This window comes from Talpa occidentalis, unplaced genomic scaffold (genome assembly GCF_014898055.3).
Source record: "Talpa occidentalis isolate TD23 unplaced genomic scaffold, MPIMG_talOcc4v2.1 talOcc4.2, whole genome shotgun sequence".
Taxonomy (NCBI): Eukaryota; Metazoa; Chordata; class Mammalia; order Eulipotyphla; family Talpidae; genus Talpa; species Talpa occidentalis.
Window position 1 is genome coordinate 129,994,905 of NW_023602073.1, and position 23,856 is coordinate 130,018,760.

At 43.1% G+C, this 23,856-nt stretch overlaps 1 long non-coding RNA gene across 1 annotated transcript in view; it reads right to left on the minus strand.

Moving 5' to 3' along the window:
• LOC129146243 (uncharacterized) overlaps window positions 1–11,268 on the minus strand; it is a 211,531-nt gene extending 200,263 nt beyond the window's left edge. The window contains exons 1-2 of the long non-coding RNA XR_008552783.1: window positions 11,249–11,268; window positions 3,118–3,178 (exon numbers count right to left, since the gene is read on the minus strand). This is a non-coding gene — a long non-coding RNA (uncharacterized LOC129146243). The remainder of the gene's footprint in view (window positions 1–3,117; window positions 3,179–11,248) is intronic.
• Between the last annotated feature and the right edge of the window lie 12,588 nt (window positions 11,269–23,856).

The window sequence follows — 23,856 nt, forward strand, 5'->3', positions numbered from 1 at the left end:
GTCCACTCTATAATCCAGGCATCAAGTCCAAGGGCCTCTCTATTTCCTACAGCTGGAGGGAGCCTCAGTGTTGGAGCCGGCCCGGAGGGGCCCCAGGGGCAACATACTCTGGGGTGATGTGCTAGGGGAACCACTGCCATCACCATCACAACTGGCCTGTGCCAGCAGCCTGAGCCCCAGTGAGACCACTGGTGGTGGGTACTAAAATACCCACTAAAATACCCACTCCCTGCTGCCTCCTGCACTGCTCAAAAGCTGTGCTCTGGGGTCAAGAGCTAGAGTCCTGAGGAGGGGGGGGGTCTCTGGGTCACCTCTAGCCTCTCCCCTGGTTTTCTCAGTTATGCAGTCAGACAATGAGTTTATTATTGGTTTGTTATGTTTCTCTCTGTTCCACAGAGAAGAGAATTTCTCAGTGGCCTACTCAAGGAAGCATCTTGCGATGATGGACGGGAATATATGCAAGATCAATTTGAGAAATCGATGTGCTTAGAGACTCACACAGACATGCCCACGACATAATCTCCTTCTGTACAGGCTGCTTTACAAATCCATGCAAAATGTAATTGAGTTGCAGCTGTTGAAATTTACAATTGTACTTCTTTTTTATGATGATGTGTTTGAACTTCAGTTGTTAATGCTGCTTGTTTTTAATGTTCAAGGAGTCTGATCATTTTTAAACTTTGCCTTATATTTTAGAAACTACTCTGAACCCTGGTTTTTCAATAACTTTCAGTGAAGCACATTAAAGATTTGGCTTGTCAAAAGGAAGATGACTATTTCAATCACACAGCATTAAAGTAACTCAGGGAACAAATAGATTTTCTACATTGTTCTAAGGGAGAAAAGAAGTCACTGGGCCTTATCTTGAGCTTGGTTTGGTGACTTTGTTAAAACTGGCCCCGCTATGACTCTGTGCCGTGCCTCCCAATAACTGAGCTTCCTGGCAGGTGTGGGTCTCTCAGTCTCCGAAAGACTAAGGGTTGTGCTTGTACCTACACTCTCCCAGCCTCTAACTTCTTTTGATAAATACCTCTGCCCGGATTGGGAGCTGTTATATCACTTTGCTTAAGATATTCTTGTCTTGATCTATCAGAAAGTTCTGATTTAGGTTCCACTTTCTTGACTCAGTGTCCAAAATCTCTTACTTAAATCCCTATCACTGCATGCAAGGGGAGGGGGCCTTTACCAGCCCTTGACGTTTCCCTGGACTTTGCATACATGGCCCATCCCACAAGCACCTTAGTCATTGATGACTTGAAGTTCAGAAGGTCCTAGACTCAAAGAGGGTCCTTTCAATCTCTGCTCATTTATTCATGCAATTCATGTTCAAGGTGCTAGATATCACCTGCTGGCTACCTGGCTTTCCATCAGTGACATGGCCCTCTGTTTCTGTTGACCTTCCCTTGACACCTACCTAGATTCAGAATTCTTCTTGAGTTTTATTTTTTTTTTTTAAGATTTATTTATTTTTTTTTTTACATAAGCACTGGGTATAGTCAGAAGCGCGGGAGGATGAGAGGATTCACCAGAGACAGAGCGGGGAGCAGAGCAGGCAGAGTGACGAAATACACTGCTGAGAGGAGAAGTGGGCATGGCAGGAGAGGTCTGCGCGCCATGTGGGACCCTCTCCAGTGGCCGGGGATCGAACCAGCACTGGAGAGGCTACAGGCAGCTTCGCAGACCAGCGCTCAACCGCTGCGCCACCAGGGGAGGCCTCTTCTTGAGTCTTGAGACCTGAGTGATGCCCAGGCAGTGGTTTGCCCAGAAGGCAAGCTCCCATGTCATGAGCTGGTCCTATTTCCCCACATTTTAAGTCATCAATTATACAATTCCTCAAGTGGCAGGTGTCCCCCTCAGAGCATCCCCCAAAGATGTCATAAACCCCCACCTTAATACTGCAATCTCTTCACTCTGAGGTTCAGAGACAACGCAACACATTCCTATTCACCCTGAACCTCAGGAAGCAAACATTTTCCCAATACACACAAGAGGAGTTTGTGTTAAAGGGACCAGCCAGTGCAAAGCACCCACTGTGTCTCAGAGGCAGCCTGAGCTCCTTCCACATCCTAGTGGACTTCAGCTCCAACAAGATTCTGAGTGGCATCATTGTTTATCCTCTGCCCTAGACTGCAAGGGATGCATCAGCCACACTGAACTCTGCACCTGAAATGTGAACTGAACACCAGCCACAAAGCCCTCCCTCCACCCCGCCCCAGCCCAGGCTCAGACTCGCTCCCAACCACAGCAGCAACTGTGCCAAGAACTCCATATGATCCCTAACAAGGGAGAGAGCAAGACTGGTTTTCCAGAGCCCCCCAGGGCTGGTGGAGACCACCTCTGTCACCTAAGAGCTCTCTCCAGCTCAGGCACTTAGAAAAGCATTGCCAAGTACATACAGATTTCTTTCATCATTTTCAATTACTAAGGAAAGGTATCAATTGTTAAAGAAAACTAAAAAATACCCACACTGACTGTGAAATCTTTTCATTTCCCACTCTTTAGGTAATGTGTTCTGATTGCAACTATTTCAAAAGACAAGATTACATACCAGGGGAGCAAAAAGATAAAGCAGGGAAGTATGTTCGCTGCTGAGACCCTATCAGAGCTCAACTTGTGTTTGGAAGCAAAGGCAATTTTTTTTCCCGTCTTAATGAAACCTTGTTAACCAGGGACATGGGCGCAGAACTGATGTAGTGAGAGGTCTTGCTGGGTCATTGGGAGGTCCCTAGAGGTCACTGGTAAACTCTGGGATTGTTGAGTTTCTTGTCTCTCAAAGCAAGAGAACTTAAATATTTACTAAAAACTCTTCCCATTTAGGTAGAGAAAATGAAAGGACAAAATCAAAGTTCATCATCTTTTTCAGATAGAAATACGCATAACACCCACATTTGTAAGATAGACACCAAAATATTTGAATTTTCAAATTTTGTTTCTCCCAACCCCGCTCATTTTTCCAGTTCTCTTTGTCAGCAACTCGCCTGTCTTGTCTTGCTGCAATAATGTTTTAATTGTGGGGGTGGCAGATAAATTAAGGGTGTACTATTTGCTATTTTTCTCTACAAGGCATAAATGTTTGTTACAAATACAGACATCAGACAAACGAACACCTGTACTTACCGGGACAAACTGGTGTGCCCTTCTGTGTCTTAAAATGATTGGGGCTCCACTGATGGTAAGGCTGAGGAAAGAAATGGACACCGTTTTAGGATTTAATCCATCACCATATTCTTGCCTTGGTGTTTAATTCCCATATAGCTGAAAATATCCAACACAAACACAGAGCAAAGCATTGCTTTATAAACCCCTGTTACAAGAGTAGGCAAGAAAAGAAGCTCACATATAATAGATAGATGCTCTGTGTCATTCATTTATCAGTAAGCTTTAACAGAGCTTCAGAGCTCATGTGTCATATCTAGGAGTCTACATGAGAAAATGATCACAGTATTGAGCTGGGACACAAGTTGATGATTCTAGAACTACATGGATAAAGGAGTGATCACAGAAAAAGAAAATCTCCCCCCCCCGCCAGAAGTTGAGATACAAATATGAGATACAAAAAGCACAGGATAGGGGGCCTCCCTGGTGGTACAGGGTTTAAGCACAGCACTGTGAAGCTATATGCAGCCTCTGCTGCAGAGTTTGATCCTAGGTGGGCAGGGGAGCTACCCACATGGCACAGTAGACCTCTCCTGTCTCGCCCACTGCTCCCCTCAACAGTGTATTTCAGTCAGTCTGCCTGTTCTGTTTCCCACTCTAATGAATCTGCTCACCCCCTCCCCATCTCTGGCCTGTACCCCAGCTCTTGTATGCATAAATAAATAAATCTAAAAAAAAGAAGCACAGGATAGACTATACAACTTCTAAGATTCTTTCTACTTCTTCAACTCTTTGAGTACATAAATATGATTTAACATGAGAAATCTTGCGTAGGCCCAAGAAGGCTACCAATGTATGCAGTTTGTGTTGTGCACTTGCTTCTTCTCTGTGGCTTTCGAAGAGTTTACTTATCTAAACAAGATTCGGTTGAAGAAAAATCAATGTTTGTATAGAGTATGTTTACATATAAGACATCTTTAAGGTTTAAATTAACAAAATAAAAACCTAAAAAAGTAATCCAGCTCAGGATTTCTTTGTTTTATAAAGGAGGAATCCCAGGGATACTCAGAGCTCTGTTCCTACCAGGCATCATTCCAGGGAGGGGCAGAGCTGAAACCAGATCCCAGGCCCCAGGCCAGGCTCCGGCCTCTGGGTGTGGGGCCGCCAGGTGACAGGCCCCATTTGCCTAACGAGGAAACAGTGTCACCTAGTGGTAATTTTTCAGCTTTTTAGATGAGCTGTGATTCAACTCATGCAAAAGGTGATGAAAACCATTTCATTCTTCTGTCTGCTATCTCCAATTGCCCAGAACACTATTTCTGGACTGTTTTCCCTTTTTCCAAGTTTTCCACAATCCATCATTTCCACACAGGACAACTTCCAATAATTCCTTCGGCCACTGGCAATTTTTAGCTGTTTCTTGTGCCAAACGTTGAAACAGCATCAGGAATCAGCTGGCCTAGGGACCAAGCCCTCCGAGGGTCTCGTCTTTGGAGTGTCTCTTGGATCAAGCTTTTAGCAAAATAACACTCTTAACCATACATAATTTTAGACCTTTGGCCAATAGATGTATTTAAATAAAGAAATATCATTCTTTCTGATGAAGATCCAGAAGTGCTTTACATCAGCTATGCTGATATAACACTTTTCCTCTTCTACCAACAGATTGTGGTAATTTTATTGCTTTTAAAATAATTCTGGGGGCCTCCCCGGTGGCGCAGCGGTTGAGCTCTGGGTTGGGAATCTGCCCGCAGCCTCTGCCGCGATGGTTCGATTCCCAGCCACTGGGTGAGGGTCCTGCATGGCGCACAGACCTCTCCGGCCGCCCACTGCTCCCCTCAGCGGTGTATTTCATCGGTCTCCCTGTTCTGTTCTCCGCTCTGGCTCTGGTGAATTCTCTCACCCTCCCACGCTTCTGACTGTATCCAGTGCTCGTATAAATAAATAAATAAATCTTTAAAAAATAATAATAATAATTCTGGGAGGTCCTCCCTGGTGGTACAATGGGTTAAGTCTCAGATTATGAAGCTATCCACAGTCACTGCAGCATGAGTTCCATCCCCGACCCGGGTGACCTACATGGCACAGCAGACCTCTCCTGACTTGCCCGCTGCTCCCCTCAGCAGTGTATTTCAGTCCTTCTGCCTGTTCTGCTCCCCACTCTGTCTCTGGTGAATCCTCTCACCCCCACACCTCTTGTATGCATATTTTTTAAAAAAATAATAATTCTGGGTATTGCCCAGGATAGGTCTGTGAACAAGTGTGTGGATTAGTTTCAGACAAGCACATGTATTTATTCATTTTTCCATGTTCTCAACCATTCAGCTTCTGATTATGTTCCAGACACCAAGACCTGTCCCTTGTCCTCATTTGGGAGGTAGAAAACAAAATACATCAACAAATAATTGTTCTTGATAAATGCTCCATTTTAAGTAAGGTAAAGAGAAAGGGAAAAATCTGCTCAGGTTAGAAAAAATGCACAAAGGAGAAAATAATGGACTTGAATTTTGAAGACAGGTAGGCCTTTTGGTCTCTGAAGGAGAGACAGGGGTGGCATGCTAAGCAAGGGGATAGCAAAAGCAAAGGTCCAAAGTCAGGCAAATACAGGCATGAGATGGTATGATAAGGGGCCAGCAATAGTCCACTGCATTCACACACACACACATACATACCACATACACACATACACACCCTACACTACACAAACACAACACATATCACACACACGCACGCGCACACACACACACACACAAGCAGATGAATGGGAAGTGATGTGGAAAGGCAGTTTAGAATTAAAATACAAAGATGTTTAGATGCAATCCCAGAAAATTAGACTTTATATCCAGTGAGATACTATCATATTATATGCTATAGAAAAAAAGATGAGTTTTGAGATCTCTAGGAAATAAAGACCTTTATTCATTCCAGTCATTTTGCACTTACTTTCTTCATGAAATTGCACTCTCTCTTTACAACTATTAAAACCAAGACCCTGAGCATGAACTACATGTCAGTGCTGGGGCAAGAACTCAGAGCTCTTGGCTCCCAATCTATGTCTTTATAATAAAGAGCTAGAGAAGTCTATGAAAAAATGATTAAATCAGCAAAATAATTTTACATTAGAAACTTTCTGGGTTTTCCTCCAATTTTGTTCCACTATAAAACCTCTCCAAGTCCATTTAAATATTCACAGTTATCCTTTTTAATCATGGGCCTGCTTCATAAATGAGAAAAATAATTTGATAGGCTTTATATTTAAAACCACTCATAAGAAAATGGTCAGAAAATTTTCAGACTGAAAGATGTAATAAAAAAGAATAAAGAAATGTAAAACACCACAGACTAAGGAAGGAAGGAGAAATAAAAGGAACCATAGGTATCAGGAAAGTATAGCTATATGTAGATTTCTAGAAAAGTCTTTCCATTGGTTTTGTAAAGACATTTCCATTGATGTCAGAGGAAAAGATTGTATACTAATAGATGCCATTAAAAGACAGTCTAGGCAACCAACTCTAACTTGGTAGTCAAGAGGCCAATTTTTTTTTTTCAAGAACTTTCTCTTTATGAAATTGGGCCAGTGTTTTTTATCTCTGCTTGGCTTATACAAGTAGAGAATCTATCTAGTAAAATCTTGATTCAAAAGACAACCTCACTATGCCTGCTGTTTCATTAATTATGTTCATTCACGTGTCTTGTCTCACAGAGCATTCCTACATTTTCTATGCCTTTGAATTAATAATACGAGATATGTCTGAGCTGACATTTCTTTCCAAATGAATGTCAGATATTTCACATTGAGCTCAGAGCTAATATCATATGCTATAGTGCACTGACCTGTGCCTTTAACCATAGCATTTTATATCTGAGGCTGACATTCCCATTCATCAAGTGAATAGCCAATGAGACAAGGAACAAATAAATGGTCTGTCCTGCATCTGAAACTGCCAAACCACAAAGGATAACTGGATTACACAACTCCTCCTTGAAAGTCAAATCGTAGATTTCAGTATGTCATTTTTAAATTCTCCTCCCAGCAAAAAAGGTGATTGTCAAGCCACAAAATCGTGGGAATGAGCTGCACTGGGCACCCTCCCCAGTTTCCCACTTCTATAGAGTCAGCTCCCTTGGCAGTTGGCCCCTCTAAGGACTGCCTCAGAAGCCTGGAGTGCTCAGAAGCCTGGATCACATAGAATCAGCCTTTGGCCATGTTGGCCCACCACTGTCAGCTGTAATCAAAGCCAGATGACCAAAGAAGCCTCAGCTGGAGAATTTCTTCTACAAACATGGCCTTCTGTGATTTTCAATTCTCTGTGATTTTCACAGCTTAGCAAATATATGAAATTTCTAGACACTCTAAAAAGAGGGTGGGACTGAATGGAGTGAGGTTCTTGTGTCTGTTAAGAGTACTGGTCCTAGATGCTAACACACTACAGGGCAGAGTCTCCAATTTCAGTGGCACTAAGTAGAATTGTTCATGTCCATTGGGCCACCTTCTGCAATAAGCCTGTATGGGGAGTGAGTCTAACTGAACCACTGTAAAAAAATAAAAATAAAAATGTGAATGGACACTTACCATAAACCCAGCACTGTGCTAGGGAAATGGTCAAAATCCTGCTCTTGTGTAACTGACAAGTGACATACAGGAAAAAGAGCCTGACCTAGAGTCTAAATCACTAACAGCCACCCTAGGGAACTGGTGCCTAAACAGATATTAAGGGAAAAGATGAAAAGGAAGCCAGGGGTCCTCAAAACTCACAACGGGATGAATTCCACAAATGATTGGATGTCTTTGACTGACCCAGGCAGGACTGGCTTTCTAGAACAGCTAGTTCTTTCTATCTGCCATCTTAAGATTTGCTTAACTTTATGAAATGTGGCTCCCTAAACTAGCCAAGCACAGTTGTCAGGAGTAGCATGATATCTCAAGTGTCTGTTCCCTCTGGCTCACCACTCTGCAAATCCATTTTACAGGAATACAGCAGCACATCCGTGTACATATCACTGTGACAACTTTTGCTCTACAATGCCATTATTAAATAGCTTAGAAATGAAAAGTATGGCCCATGAAGCCTAAAATATTTATTATCTGACTCTATAGAAAAATCTTTCTAACTCTTGCAACTCCAGAAAAAAGTTTGTCAACAGCTGCAACAATGGCTAGAGACTCTGTGAACCAAATTTATGAAATGTTAGGAAGGTGCTCCCAAGGGTCCTTGGGACCAGGGAGCACCTTCAGACCATGGGTCCTTCAGACCATGATGTCATATGCCAAACATTAGGTATTTGAGAAAGTCAAGACAAGTAACCTGACAAGAGCACACTGGGTCCTTCAGACCAGGGTCCTTCAGACCATGATGTCATATGCCAAACATTAGGTATTTGAGAAAGTCAAGACAAGTAACCTGACAAGAGCACACTGATTCTGTGAAATGCAGAAGCTAATGACCCCCCCGCTCCGGCAGGAGCTGGTATCCACTATTTGGGGTGGGGTTGGGGGTGTATGAATACCGGACCCAGAAGAGTGTATCCACTTAGCAGAAAGCCAGACCCAAGCAGCGTGATTTCACAATGGCGCTCCAGACAGTGGGTCAATTTTTCTTCCTCCACACCTGGAAATGTCTTCCTGTGAAAGACTTACCTGATGCTATCCCTGACATGACAGCTTCAGCAAGGATGGAAGCTGACTGAAGACAGAGCATGAGGGTGTGAATGTCCATGAGTTATCAGGGCCATTGGAGAGATGAGGGCGGAGCATGGGCAGCTCGACATATCAGTGTGACATAATCTGATCACAGCCCACAGGTTTCCTCAAGCAGGAGGTAAAGGCGTCTGCACATACCACACAGTAGAAAGCATCAGATTGACCAGACTGGTCCATGATGCCACCCAAGGCATGGGACACACCCAAGGCCAGCAGGGTCATGGGACACACCTCTTCCTCAGGCTGAGAAACGCAATGTGATCAAAGTAGGAGCCATTGAGATGGGAGATCCTGAGCACTGAGGCACAGAAGAGGACCCCTACTAGCCTAGGACCCCTACACATCACCCCCAGTATGGCGATGTGTCTCTACTGTAAGTGTCAGAAGGACTCACAGGCAGCAAGAAAACCCCCATTGCACAAGGAGAAGGAACAGGGAGACACCCTGCCTATAAAGAGCAAAGCAAACGGGGCCGAAAGGACTTTTATTCTCATGATGTGAACATTGGAAAAACTGGGACATTCAGAGCCTTGGCCCACTCCCTCCCCAAAGTTTTCAGGGGTCTTCTTGGGACTCTACTTGTGATTTCAGTTTGCATTCATTTTTGATTTCAAGGTTCCGTGCACGGTGATGCATCCCATGATGCACCTGGTGAGACCTATGGCTGGCATTGCTGGCCATCTCTTGCCAGTTGATCCATAACATTTTGTGGTCCCAGGTAGCAGTGGAAGGTTCTGGGAAGGTGCTGGTAAGCCCCTTACAGCATGAACTCCCTCCCCATCTCTGGGTAGCAGTGGCTGCTATCAAGCATAAGAAGGTGGAGATCACAACCGGTGTTCTCTTGAACTTGAACTCTGAGCAACGTGAGGAAGTTAGCCAGGGTTGAAAGTAGACTAGACTCCAGGCAAGGAAAGTCACAGCAGCCCAGAGACAATATTCCGGCCACAGCCACAGCTAGAGTCTCAGGTGGTAAATTACAATAAAAACACACAACTGGGGATTTGGCTGTTGAATATCTAAGCATCCTTTGTAGATAAACTCTGGATACAGGACAGATAAAGCCAAGAGTGATTTAGTATTTGGAGTTAGTACTGGATTTGAGGATGACTAGGACCAGGCTGATCACCAAGCAAGCAATCCACATAAAAACACTACCTGATAGGGGCAAGATGTAAATGTAATCTTGAAATATCCCAGACAAAAGGCTAGAAACCAGAGATCCCAGCTAGATGCTGGAGGATAGAGCTGGGGAAAGCCCCCAGACTGATCCCTGGTGCACACCTGGGGTCTTCTTTGTGCATTTGCATTCAGAGTTCCAATTCCATTGATGAAAGATCCCACATACACTTAGTGTAAGAGTTTGTGCAAAAGGATTCAGAAAACTTGCCTCTGGCTCTACCACTGATCAGGCCCTCCCACTTCCTATCTGCAGTCCCTTTTGGAACTAAGGTGAGCATGCAGGCAGACAGGGCCAGAGCGAATCAGGTATCCTAGCAAATCATGATCTGCTGGACCTCCCTGGTGGCAAAAGGGGATAAGACGCAACCCATGAAGTTATCCTCAGCCACTGCAGCACGAGTTTGATCCCAGCCAGGGAGCTACCCACATGGCACTGCAGACCTCTCCTGACTCCCCCGCTGCTCCCCTCAGCAGTGTATTTCAGTCAATCCACCTGTTCTGTCCCCCATTCTTTCTCTGGTGAATCCTCTCACCACCACCCCACATACCTCTGGCCTGTACCCCAGTTCTTGTGTGCATAAATAAATAAATCTTAAAAAAAAAATCATGACCTGCTAATCCTACCTAACTTCCAGGATATAGTGGAAAACCAATTTCTAAGTGAGTATGTAATGTGACATTGGGGTAGATGTTGGTCTATGAATTGGGCTACCTGAGACCTTACCCTGCCTGTGCTGACTCTGTGTGTCTCACTGAATGATTTAGTCTCTGATACAAAGTCTCTGACATAGTGTAGGGTAGGTAAAAGGTATCAGGCTTTTCTGCCCTCCCGCCATTAGTGAGGGAACCCTGTGGCCCTGAATGCATGCCTGATAGTGGGCACCTAAAGTGGGTACACCCGGGCTGAGAGACTGGACTTTTAAGGGCGGCGTCACGGGGATGACTACGGCAGCAGAAGCCGAGAGAGAAGCCAGCAGCAGAGAGAAGCCAGCAGCAGCAGAAGATGAGAGAGAGAGAGTGAGAAGACCGGAGGGCCCAGATAGAGTGAAGACTTGCTGGGGGCTGGGAGGCCTGCCAGCCTCCCGGCCCTCCAGCACCCCTGCCTTCTGTGTACCCGGTAAATCCCAGTAAAAGCCTGCAAAAGCCACTGAGGACTCTGACTCCTCCTTCACCCAGTCCACTGGATCAGAAAACCTGCTCTGTGTCCATTCCTGGCCCTACACATAGCCTCATCGGGCACATTTTTAGAAGACGCAGTTGAGTGTCTCTCACCTGCAGTGAGTTGCTTGAAGAAAGGATTTCTATTATTGAGCGATTTGCAGCCAGAGTTCCAATTCCATTTTGGAATTGGAATTAGGTCCCTTTTGGAACTAATATCCCATAATTATTAATAAATCAAATGGTATATTGTGATGAAGCATGCTGGCAAAAGACAGATCCATAGGGGCTTGTACAATCCCCTTAAAATTATTATTAATGAAATCTTTGACTTGCAGATGCTGTATGCAGGGATTGGTGAGATGCCCACAAAGTAATCTTCTGTTTCCTTGTACAAACCATGGAAATTGAGATCAATAAAACTCTGTTAAACATTACTAAGGGAGTGGGCCATGGTGAGAGTTAATAACCTATTACCCATGCTATTCTTTTCCCCTTGATCCAGAATTTCCATTCCTTCCTCTGCTAGGGCATGCCTGCAGTGCATACTTGCATTAACACTCTAGTTCAATTACCTTTAAATCCAGACACTATTAATTTATGTCAAAATTCAGGGAGAGTCATTTCACACAGATCTCCTGAACTGGTCCCAGTTTTGTTCCTAGAATGATAATTGGGAGTTTAGCGAGCATGAGTAAATTGGAAAATGTAGTGATAAGACCTAGAAATGCCAACCAAAACACAAGGCAGAAAGGAGACCTAGGGAGGAGAAGCATTTCCTTCAGGATCTCCACAGCACCAATGAACTTACAACATGAAAAGAAGAACAGAGTCATTCATATTTTCAGACAAGTGTTTTTCATGTTGCATAAATTTTGTTTAAGTAAATCATAGCCATGTAATCAAGAGCCCGCACACAAACTACAATAGCTTTTATATGCACATGCCACGGGGGTTTAGATCTTTGGGTGTGCAAAGAGGTTTTATTTTTTTCTTTCTAAAGCTTTTCCTACTCTTTAAAATCACAACACAGATTTCAAGCTTAAAATCAACAAAGAAAACAAGGAACATCAATTTTAAATAATAGCAGCTAAGTGTTCCCACTTGTAAGTACCCCTCCCTCCCCTCACCCTTTTTCTGTCTGCAGGATAAAAGGGTTTCATGTCAAAGAACTAACATCAGGTTATTTTGTTCATGTTGAAATGCAGTGAGACAATATAAAATGTGAAAGGGACATTCTAGAAAGGATCTTCCTCTTGTATTCACCACTTGAGATCTCAAAGGCAAACTCTGGAGAGACAGCAGTGACTGTTGACACCTGCAATCCCCAGGCAATGTTGAATCAAATACAATAGTATTTAACAAGGACATTTGAGAGATGGGTGGAGGAGTCAATATATGAATTTATTATTTTCTGACACTGTATTGTCTTTCTTTAGGGACATTCTAAACACAGAGTTAGTAAAGCTTAACGTCCCTGTGCTGTAATAATGAAAGAGTCCAGATTACAGTCACTGGGGAGCTGATTGTTAGGTGAGAGTTGAGGGGTAGGAGAGGCAAATTTCCCACGTGCCCCACAGTGATACCGACTAAAACATCAATCTCCATGGCAAAGATCAACAACCTCTGTTTCTGCTTTCCCTGGGGCCTCAGAAGTATCCATATGTGTGCCATTCCATCGACCACAGGACTAAAAGAAAGATAAATGAGACTAGTACTTAACACAGTTGGTTTATGACGATCAATTTTAATACAGGGGCCCATAAATATAGGTAGAAAAAAGGAAACTGTCTCACTATTTTCTAGAGAATTTAATGATCGTTACATGGGGGGAAAGGCACACTGAAATTTCATGGTATTCAACAAAAAGGGTATAAGCAGAAGACATTTCCAAAGAATAGGCAGTCCATGGACAGTAAATATATATCGGGAAAGTAATGATGTGAAAATCCCTACTTTCTACTTAAGGTTACTTTCTGTCCTCTTGTTTAATCATTCTTTTGTCAGCTTCTAAACCTACTAAAGAACGTGATTTTCATTTTACATATACTATGAGTATCTGATCACTATCCTAAAAATGCAAATCAAAAACTCAAATATAAATGTAGTGAGCAAACATCTTATTGGTAAAAAATCAATTTGTGAATCTGAAAATGACAAACTCTACATGCTAGCACTCTCAGATTTAGCAAACATATCTCCTTGAGATTAATGACCTATGAGACGTTTTGTTTGCTGTCCAAATAATTTAGGAACCCAGGAAGGAATGCCATTGGGGGAGGTTTTGGCAAGGGTTTTTGAGTACAAAACACAAAAACATACAATGGGAGTTGGAAAATATTTGGAAAACTCAAAAACAACATCTTGTGTTAATTCTCAGCCACTTTGTGGCTAGCTTTCCTGTTCACCCCTTTGAGACTGATGGTAAAAGGGCACCTCAGGCCCTGTGACTGGTCTGCTTGCTGATATTTTATTCTGATTCCATTATAAAAAGAAACATGGAATGTAACTGGTGAGATATACATTTATTAAGAAACAGAAATACATGGCAATTCAAGCAATCTTGTCTGCAGTTAAAAGCAATCAGGCACGATATACGGTGCAAGAATACATTTCCTCTGACATAATGGACACTTTTTAAGATAGAAACAGATAAAACAGACATCCTATCACATAGAACTGCAGCCAAGCACTTATGCTTAAGAAAACGTTGCCTTACTGGTAGTGAGATTAGCTCTTTCAGACATAATGAAGTTCCAAAATTTCAAACTTAAACCCAGGGTTAGACCAAATAAGGGAGCTCTGAGGTGGCCCTGTGGTTGACGTAGCTCTGAGGTGGCCCTGAATTCTACCTCCACAGGCTTTCTTTGTTCCCAGGGGATGCCTCCAGGACCCTAAAAATCTAAAGAACCTAAGTCAGACAACCATAAATTTAGAGAGATTGACTTGAGCATAGGGATTATTAGATCATATGCCTGAGGTAAAGTATTTAGATACTTTAAAGGCAGATTACGCAAAATAGAAATTAAAATTAAAATGTTTTAAGGGGATATATTTTTAACTGAATGAATATTACTGTAAATATTGTTGGGGTAAACTTGGTTTATATAAACTTATATAACATTAGATAAGTTTTAAGTGTACATTATTTGACACCGTGATACACTACAGCCTGCTCATCCTCAAAAGATTAGGTTCCATTCAAAATTCAAAATGACTACTTCGAAAAACAACACTCATTGGTCTCCTGTTAATCCAGGTCATGAATTTTTCATAGACTCCAAGTGCAGGTCACGGTACCCACCTCCCCTGCTCTTTCACCGCATCTCTTTGCAGTGCTTGCCCCACATACTCGTTATCAAGCTCTGTTTATTCTACTCTTCTGCATCTCTCAGATCTATCCCTTCTCCTCCAGTCCTCCAGCAGTTACTTGTCCTAATTCAGACCCTTCTCAATTCTGCACCTGGATCTTCCTGATCATTCTAAAAGTCAGCAGCAGTGACCCCTGACCAGCCCTAACTCCTCCACAAGTGAGCCAGGGTTTTCAGTCTCATCCACCCTTAGTTCACAAAAAATGTCTGGACAGGGACCCTAACTGCCCCTCTGGTTCTCCCTTCGCTCCAGAGACCCTTCACCCTAACCCCCTGCATTCCTTGAACCTGTATCCTCTGTGCCTCTGCTCTTATCTCCATGTTCAAATGTCCTTCAGTCTAGACCTTCCTCACCCTGATGTTCCCCATCCTGCCTTTTCTGCTTGGCATCTACACTTCACTCAAGACTTAGCATCTACGTCTCCTGATAAAGTCCTCCCTAGTCTTCTTAAATATTGCAAACACACCTTAGATGTTATAAATAAGTTATCTTTATTACATGTGTGTGTTCAAAATTTCTCTGGAGATTTTAATTCTGCCTTAACCACTGGCCATCCACTTCCCCTACACAATCCCCCACACTCTCCTATCATATTCCCCAATTTTATCAACTATTGTAATTTTATCAACTATGTGAAGTTATCTTGCTTATTTAAATACTTTTAATTGCTTATTTATGTATTTTTTTTCTTCCCACACCCACCCTGTCATAAGAATGAAAGATCCATAATAGAAAGGGAATTTATTCATCTAACCCTGTCGTTCCTTATTATGTTCCCATTTCTGTACTTAACACATAATTAGTAATCAAGAAACACATAGTAGGTACTCAGTAAAGCTGTGTTGAATGAAATGAATAAAGTTTGTTTCTTTTTTTTTTTAATATTTATTCATTTATTTATACAAGCACTGGGCAGTCAGAAGCGCGGGAGGGTGAGAGGATTCACCAGAGTCAGAGCAGGAACAGAACAGGCAGGCCGACGAAATACTCAGCTGAGGGGAGCAGCGGGCGCAGCAGGACAGGTCTGTCGCACCATGTGGGACCCTTGCTCTGGCGGCCGGGGATCGAACCGGTGCTGCAGAGGCTGCACCGCCAGGGGAGGCCCAAGTTCGTTTCTTTTTAATGCAGATGTTATCTTATCAGAAAGGGCTTCCCTGACCACCCTATCTAAAATACCATCCATCAACACTCCCTGTATTTTACCTACTTTATTTTTCTCTTAACATCCATCATTACTTCTTAGTGGCTTTGTCTGTCTCCCCACATCAGCATGGGAGCTGATGGGCAGCAGGCAATTATGCTCGTCCCTGTTCCTGTGCTCAGAACAGTGCCTGGCAAGGGGCCAGCTCTCAAAAGATGTTTTGTAAATCAGTGAATTTAAATTAATATCTGGATTACACATCATATCAAGTAGTTTTGTCACATATTAAATTCTTTCCATATGTGCAGTACTTTTATTTTAATTGAAGTACTGACATTATCACTCCCATTCTATTAATTCTAACACAAGTACATCACTCAGGCATTTTGGTATGAGGCTTGTAACCACTGACATTTGTGTTCCTAATCCTTTTCCCACCCTAGATGCTTTATCTTCCCTGGTTCCTATTCCCCCATGTCCATCCCACTGCCCTTTCAGGGTCACTGGGCCACAGGCAGGTTCCCATCTTACAGAGCTTCAGGTCCAGGCAAGAACCCCTACTCTGCTCTTTTGCCTTCGTCTATCATAATTTGCCCCTCTACTTCACAGGGAAATGGCGACTGTTATGGGTTAACTGCACCATCACTAATTTAATCCTCAAGACAATCCCACAGAGTAGCATATGGATTTGGGCGACATCTCCAACAACTTGATAATTTGTGAAGATTATATAATTTTTAAGTCCCAATATCTGGGATCTGAAAGTTGATGTCCTTTTTAACCATCCCCATTACCAAGCGGCAATACATACTACAGTGTCTGTAGCCGGGAGTGGCTTAATGGGTTCTTTCTCTTTGGGGGATTTTTCATTGTAACCCAACACTGCCAGAGACCTAACACCTCCACCCACATGAGTACAACTCCAGTAGTGGGATTCGTGGGCACTCTGGGAGACCTGCATGAGATGCAGTCTCTGCCAAGGACACCAGTCAGCAGTTTTCTTTTAATGTTCCCATGGGAGACAGCTCCGCAGCTACACCACCTTCCTCGCATCTGGTCAGGCTTGGTGGAAAGAAAAACAGAAAGCACTTAGTGAACGATGCATTACTCTCCTCCTGGCTGAGCCAAATTATCCTCCAGCCTCGCAAGAGTCCAGTGAGAATAAGCTGACTGATATGAGCACTGCAATTTCCCAAGTTATGAAATACTTCTATTGCTTTTATATCTCTTAACTATTTTTTTCTGTTCACCACAAAACATGGATTTCTTGTGGAAAAAGGCCTCCATGAGATCCAGCGTAACTCCCCAAAGCCACACATTCTATTTTCACTTTCTTTATGGACGGTCTTTCTCTGTTGAAACACTTTTTCACAAGGCCTAATCAAAGAAGATTCAAGGAACAGTCAAAATATTAGTGGGTACTGGATCCTGTTGGTTTTCCTCTCCAATGAGGCTGTGTCTGCCCAGTCATAACCTGAAGTGTCTGTTCTTAACCAATTCTTTAAGGTCATGTGAGTACTAACTCCAAAAAATAAGCATAAGTTATGCTTATCCTATTGTATCATTATATAATATTACTTTATATTTTATAACTTGGTATTATATCATAACATGTTATTATAGTGTTTGATGTTTTGCAAGCTCTGTGTGATCAATAGCTCTCTTAAATGTCCCAACCCACTTGTGAGGTAGGTTCTTTTATTCCATCTTTCACTGAGCCTCAGAGAAATTAAGTAAATTGCCCTAAATCATACTGCTAGGAATGACAAGTCCAGAATTTGAAACTAGGCAGTGTGATAACACCTGAGTCCCCAATCTTCACCACTAGTTAACAATACTTATTACTTATTCTAGCTAATGAGCAATCATTTTGCCTTGTGCTCGTAATTAATTATATAGCTTTTATTTATAACTGCCCCGTATCTGGATTGAACTTATTGGTGGGAATGCTAGGAGGATGAGGAGAAACAGTCTATGAAGCAATGAAATATATTTCTCAGCTTGTGGCTCCTAGATTTCAGATAAGAGCTTGCACAATCCTGTATGTTTCAAAATCCAGGGTTTTCTTGACTAAATTGCTGGCTCTCTACATTTTCAACTAACCTACTTTTAAAATGTGTTTGTTTTAAAGTGACCACTAAAGATTAAATCTCCAGAATGAGTCCAGGATCAAATTTAGGGTCACTGAGTCTTAAGGGGACACGAGCAGCTGCACCATGTTCAGGAGAAATTGGTTAGAGGAATTCACACAATTTGAACAGGAAACATGAGAGGGCAGCAAGAGAGGGGACAGCAAGCTTTCTTCGGTGGAGAGAACTTGAACCACGTTCTAGTCTCTACCCCAGCCTAGAAGCAGAGAGTAAAATGTATCTGGGGCCATAAGAATAGAAGTGTTCTGCATTGCCTGGGTTGGTTGACAATGCCTTCCTCCATCAGTCTGGCATTCTTGTATCGAGCTCCTTCTGTGCACCAGCACTATGCTTGGAGTTGGGGATTCCATGGTGAGCAAAGGCAGGCAAGAACTTGCCCTCTTAGTGATTGCTGATTTGTGCTGGAGACAGAATTTAACCAAATAATCTCACATATGAATATATCATTATAAATACAAGTAAATGTTGTGGGGCAAAGAAACTTATCTCTAGGAGAAAATGGAACAAAGCCCTCCTGGAAAAAGACACTTTAATAGAAAACTGAGCAGATACTGACCAGCCAAAGAGAGATGAAATTTGAGGCAGCAGGATCAGCTTGTGCAAAAGCTCTGTGGTCATAATGTCCACAAGCATCTTAGTGTAAATTAGAATAAAAGACATAGCACCTCCTCTGGAAAATTGTCATAATTTAATGGCTTTGTTAGAGCAAGTCTTTTTGCCAGAAAACTTGTTTATGTAGTTCTCCATTATCTGGATTGTCAATAACACAACCCTGTACTATCCAATGGTAGAGCAACTAGTTACAGTTAGCTACTGAGTCATGAAAAGGTGGCTAGTCTAACATATGATAAGCTAAAAATAAAATAAAATACTCTAACTTTGGAAGATTGAATGCAAAAAATATAAAATTTCTCAACTCTTTATATTTATTGATTACCTGTCAAGGTGGTATATGGGGCATATTGAGTTAGATAAAACATTATGTTCTTTTCTTTTTACTGCTTTTTAATATGGCTACAAGAAAATTTTCAATTGCACATATGACTCATGACTTCGGTTTACAAGCCATGTATTCTGGACAGTGCTGACACATTCTTTGCTGGAATCGTCTGTGCACTGCCCAACCTGGCATGCCACACTGTGTGTTCTACAAGGACGTAACCAGCACAGGGACATCAAAGACCAGAGTCCTCAGCACCCAGAGGGCAAACAGGAGAGCAATATGCATTTTGGCAGAGGCTAGATAATGCCAATGCTGCCTGTAAGCCTGAAAGGTTTAATAAATTCACCCTTTGTTTCCCTCTCTCTGAAGCTTATCTAGTTAGTAACTTAGTTTAAAAGCACTTAATGCACACCTACTGTGTGCCAGGCACTGTATTGAGAGCTAGGGATGCAAAGGTGAACAAGTCAAACTTTACCAATAAAGAGCCTATCACCAATAATAGAGCATGAAAAGTCCCATGACTGCTTGAATGCCAGGTAGTGCTGTGCTGTCAACGACAGAGGGGTGAGCAAGCAAGTTCAGAGAAATGTGCAAGACCGTCCCTTCAAAATAAATGTGTCAGCACACGCCTTCCCGCTGGTGACTCTGCAGGAGGGCAGTGCACTGGAAGGGTGTGGCCAGGGAGGGGAACTACCCCCATCCTGGATGGCTCCATGCACATGATCTTGGTTTCACATGATGGTTTTTCCATCATGGTTTCCACACATGATCTTTCTTTTCTTTTCTATTTTTTTTTTATTTATACAAGAGCTGGGGTACAGGCCAGATGCACAGGAGGGTGAGAGGATTCACCAGAGACAGAGTGGGGAATACAACAGGCAGATTGACCGAAGTACACTGCTGAGGGGAACAGCGGGTGAAACAGGAGAGGTCAACTGGCCATGTGTGTTGCTCTGAGGCTGGCGGGGATCGAACCGGCACTGCAGAGGCTGCGGACAGCTTCACAGCACTGCGCTCAACCACCTGCGCTGCCAGGGAGACCCTGATCTTTCTTTTCATGGCTTATGCCATTCTCCTTAGCATTCTGGATATAATTGTTTCTTCTCATATTTTCTAATCAGAGAAGAAATCAAACCATAACTTGAGGGGCTCTGTGAAAAGGGACTAGCTAAGTTTTCATTAGAAAATGCTAGGACTGAAGTTGGCTAAATAACAGAGGATGAGTCTGGAGACCCAAGCACAAGGCATGTGGAGCCCCAAGCAAACCTCTTGTCCCCACTGTCACCAATACATTCCATCTACTCCTATTAAATGCATCTGAAGAACAGTTCTGAATAATGACAAAATTAACCATACTTTGTACCAGATTGTGCTGTCATGTGCATTCATTAACTTTATTTCACCTCCTCAAAAACCTTAAGAAATAGGTGAGAGTTATATATATTTTACAAGGAAAAGCTGATTCACAGAGAAATTAATCATTTGCCAAATCTTCTTGTAGATGGCAGAAAACATGTTACAAAAGGGCAAGGCACAGAAGAGAGAGCCTTTTGCTATAATTCCAGAAAGAAGTACTGTTTGCCCTCTTGCTGCCATATCTGAACTTTGGGCTTTAGAAAGTATCTTGGGAGGTGCCCTGCTTCCCGAGGCCCCTCCACCTGGAGAGGCCCTGATAATAAGGAGCATAAGGAACAGGTAGAGGAGGCTACTGCAGGTTCTGTGTAGTCACTGCAGGTTCCTTTACCCCCAGAAGGGAATTTGTTGATACAGAAAGGACATCAGGCTAGGAAAGAGATCAATAAAGTCTCAATGAAGTCATACCAACTCTCTGGAAATGTTTCCTAATCCATAAAATCAAAGGTTAATATTGATTACCCTCGACTTCCTTCCTGGCTTGAACAATCTATGTATAATTCATGAACAAACACCAGAGAGCAGGGGTTTTTCTCTCTAGAAGCCGTGGAATTAACAAGAAGTTAAAGTGCTGGATTCAGGTTCTACCCCTCAAATAACACAGCTCTGCTGTTTGATCTTCAAATATTTTTGAATCTTGAGACACATCTTCCATATTTAAAAATTTTCGTACTAAGGAATTAATGATATATAATAAGGCCCAACCCAAAGAGTTCTCACCCATGGCAGGTGCCAAAATGTACCCAGACTTCACTCGTTAGGAGAAAATAAGAGCTTCTGAAGATAAAGAAGAATGGGAAATTATACTTTTTTTTAAAGATTTATTTATTTTTATACAAGAACTGGGGTATAGGCTAGAGGAGCCGGAGGGTAAGAGGATTCACCAGAGACAGAGTGTGGAGCAGAGCAGGCGGATCTATTGAAATACACTGCTGAGGGGAGCAGCGGGTGAGACAGGAGAGGTCTGCTAGCCATGTGGGTCTCTTCCTGGCTGGCCAGGAAATCAAAACCGCACTGCAGAGGCTGCGGACAGCTTCACAGTGCTGTGCTCAACCCGCTGCGCCACCAGGGAGGACTGGAATTTATACTTTTTAAATAGTCAGTTAAATGTAGTCAGATCATCATCATCATCATTATTATTATTATTTTAAAGATTTATTTATTTATGCATACAAGAACTGGTGTATAAGCCAGAGGTGCAGGGGGTGAGAAGATTCACCAGACAGTGGGGAGAAGAACAGGCAGATCTACTGAAATACACTGCGGAGGGGAGCAGCAGGCAAGGCAGGAGAGGTCTGCTGCACCATGTGGGTAGCTCCCTGGCCAGCTGTGGGTCAAACTGGTGCTGCAGTGGCTGGCTATAGCTTGATAGCGCTATCTTTAACTCCTGCGCCACCAGGGAGGCCCAGATCAATATTTTTATGTGTCATTGACTTAAAATCAGGATCATTTTAAAATATCCAAGGGGTATCATTTTTCTTTCATTCAGGTATCAGTATTTCTAGTTTCAAAGGCATGAAACAGTATACAAAATTGTTTTAAAGCTTACTTCTTACCAAAATCTAAATTGGATGGTGTGTGCACACCTTAACACTCAAGGTCATATGCATTTGGACAACTGCCAGTATTGCATCAGAAGCTAGCACCAAACTTCCTGTTTCAAACCTATTGTGGGGGTGGGAGGAGGGGTATCTCTGAGAGATAATAGAGGTGTGTCCACACAAACCTATCTGCAGTGAAAGATGCCTACATGCCCTAGCTCTGAACAATAAGGGCAGGAGTGGGCTGACGTCAGCCGCAGGGTTGGCAAGAAAGGCAGGTGGGCCAATCTATTTGTGCAGATAACCCAGGCTGCAAGCTGAAGCTATGCCAACATTCGACTGGGCCACCCTGAGCTCCTGCATTCATGTGGCCTCTCAGGATTACCTTTTCAATCTCTTGCCTGCAGTAACCTTGCTAGAATCCAGACAAGGACAGGGCACCCAGGTCCAGATGCAGACGCTGGATCCAGGCCGCTTGGCAGGGAACCTCACGCTCACACTCTGCCATTGAACCAGGTACCTGACCTCTTTGTGCCTCAGTTCCCAAATCTGTAAAATGGAAGTAATGACAGCACCACCCTCCCCGCTCAGGGGGCTGACCTTAGGATGAAATGAGAGTAGGTGTGCCAGGCCTGCAGCTCTATGGCTGGTGCCCAGTAAACATGAGCTGCCGTGATCATCCAGACCATTACAGGACCCACCAACCCCAATGTCTCTTTCCCCAGTCTTTGTGAGATGGCCCAGCTGACAGTAACTTTTTATTGAAATATAAATTACTTTGTAACCATGTGATATCTATAGAAAGGAGAGGTTCCAGGTTTTCTGGGAAGGATGGAGCTAAGCAGCAAGGCGAAGTTTTTAAGACTTAGGAAGGAAGGAAAGGAAGCAGGAAAAAGACTTGGAGGAGGCACGGGGAGAAGGAAGACATGTAAAGAAACTGCACTTGCTTCTCAGCCTTGGACTTGAACCAGCAACTTGGGGGACATGGAAGAAGATACTTGAAAGAGACCCATGGGGAGGCTGACAGTGGCATTCTTTGTCTTGATTTTGATCTTTCTCTTTTCCTTCCAGATTTGCCTGGCCCTTCTGCCCCTTTTCCTATGAGGTGCCTTCGACTTGTGGCAGGTTTTCAGGCCTCAGTGGCCCTGCTTTGGGCCAACATTGTTTCACTGGGCATTTATCCATGAAGGGATGGGTAATTTTGGGTGCTTCATGGAAACATTATTTTAACTATATTCTTTGTATTCTGTTCTCTCTATTGCATACTAATTGCATTAAAGTTCTTTTTTAGGGCCTCCCCGGTGGCGCAGCGGTTGAGTGCTGGGTTGTGAAGCTGCCCGTAGCCTCTGCAGCGCCAGTTCGATCTCCGGCCGCTGGGTGAGGGTCCCACATGGCGCACAGACCTCTCCTGCCGCGCCCGCTGCTCCCCTCAGCAGTGTACTTCGTCACTGCCTGTTCTACTCTCCGCTCTGGCTCTGGTGAATTCTCTACAGTACTTCTGACTGTACCCAGTGCTTGTATAAATAAATAAATAAATCTTTTTAAAAAAAAAAGGTTCTTTTCTATTAAAGAGCTTATGCATTAAGAGTATGTTTTGTCTTGATGTGGAGGATGACAGAACCCATTTAGAGTGGCAGATTTGGAGGTCCCAAGGTACCCCTCATCTGCCCACTAACAACATGTCATAAAACGCACCATTTAAAAGTGTACAATTTGGTGTTCGTCATATATTTGCTATGTTCTGCAGCCATCAGCACCATGGAATCCAAGATGTTGTTTATCATCCGCCCAAAAAGACCCTCTCCAGTGACATCACGCCTATTTTCCCTCCCTCAGCCTCTTGAACACACTAATCCACTTTCTATCTCTGTGGATTTGCCTTTTGGGAACATTTCATTAAATGGAATCTTAAAATAATGTGGTCTTTGTGAGGAGACATGTTGTAAATGAAACCTTTACACTTCAGAAGCAAAATAACAGGATCCCACCAAAAATAATAAAGTGTCAACACATGTCCTTGCAGTAACAGCCTCTCAGTGGGCTGTCAAGAAAAGGTTCAGTTTAATCTGGGGTTTTGAAGCAGGTTAAGTTTTGAGATTCTTTTTCCACCCCCGGTCATGTGACACAAATGCAGAACAGAGGACTCCCATTCTACCCAGTTG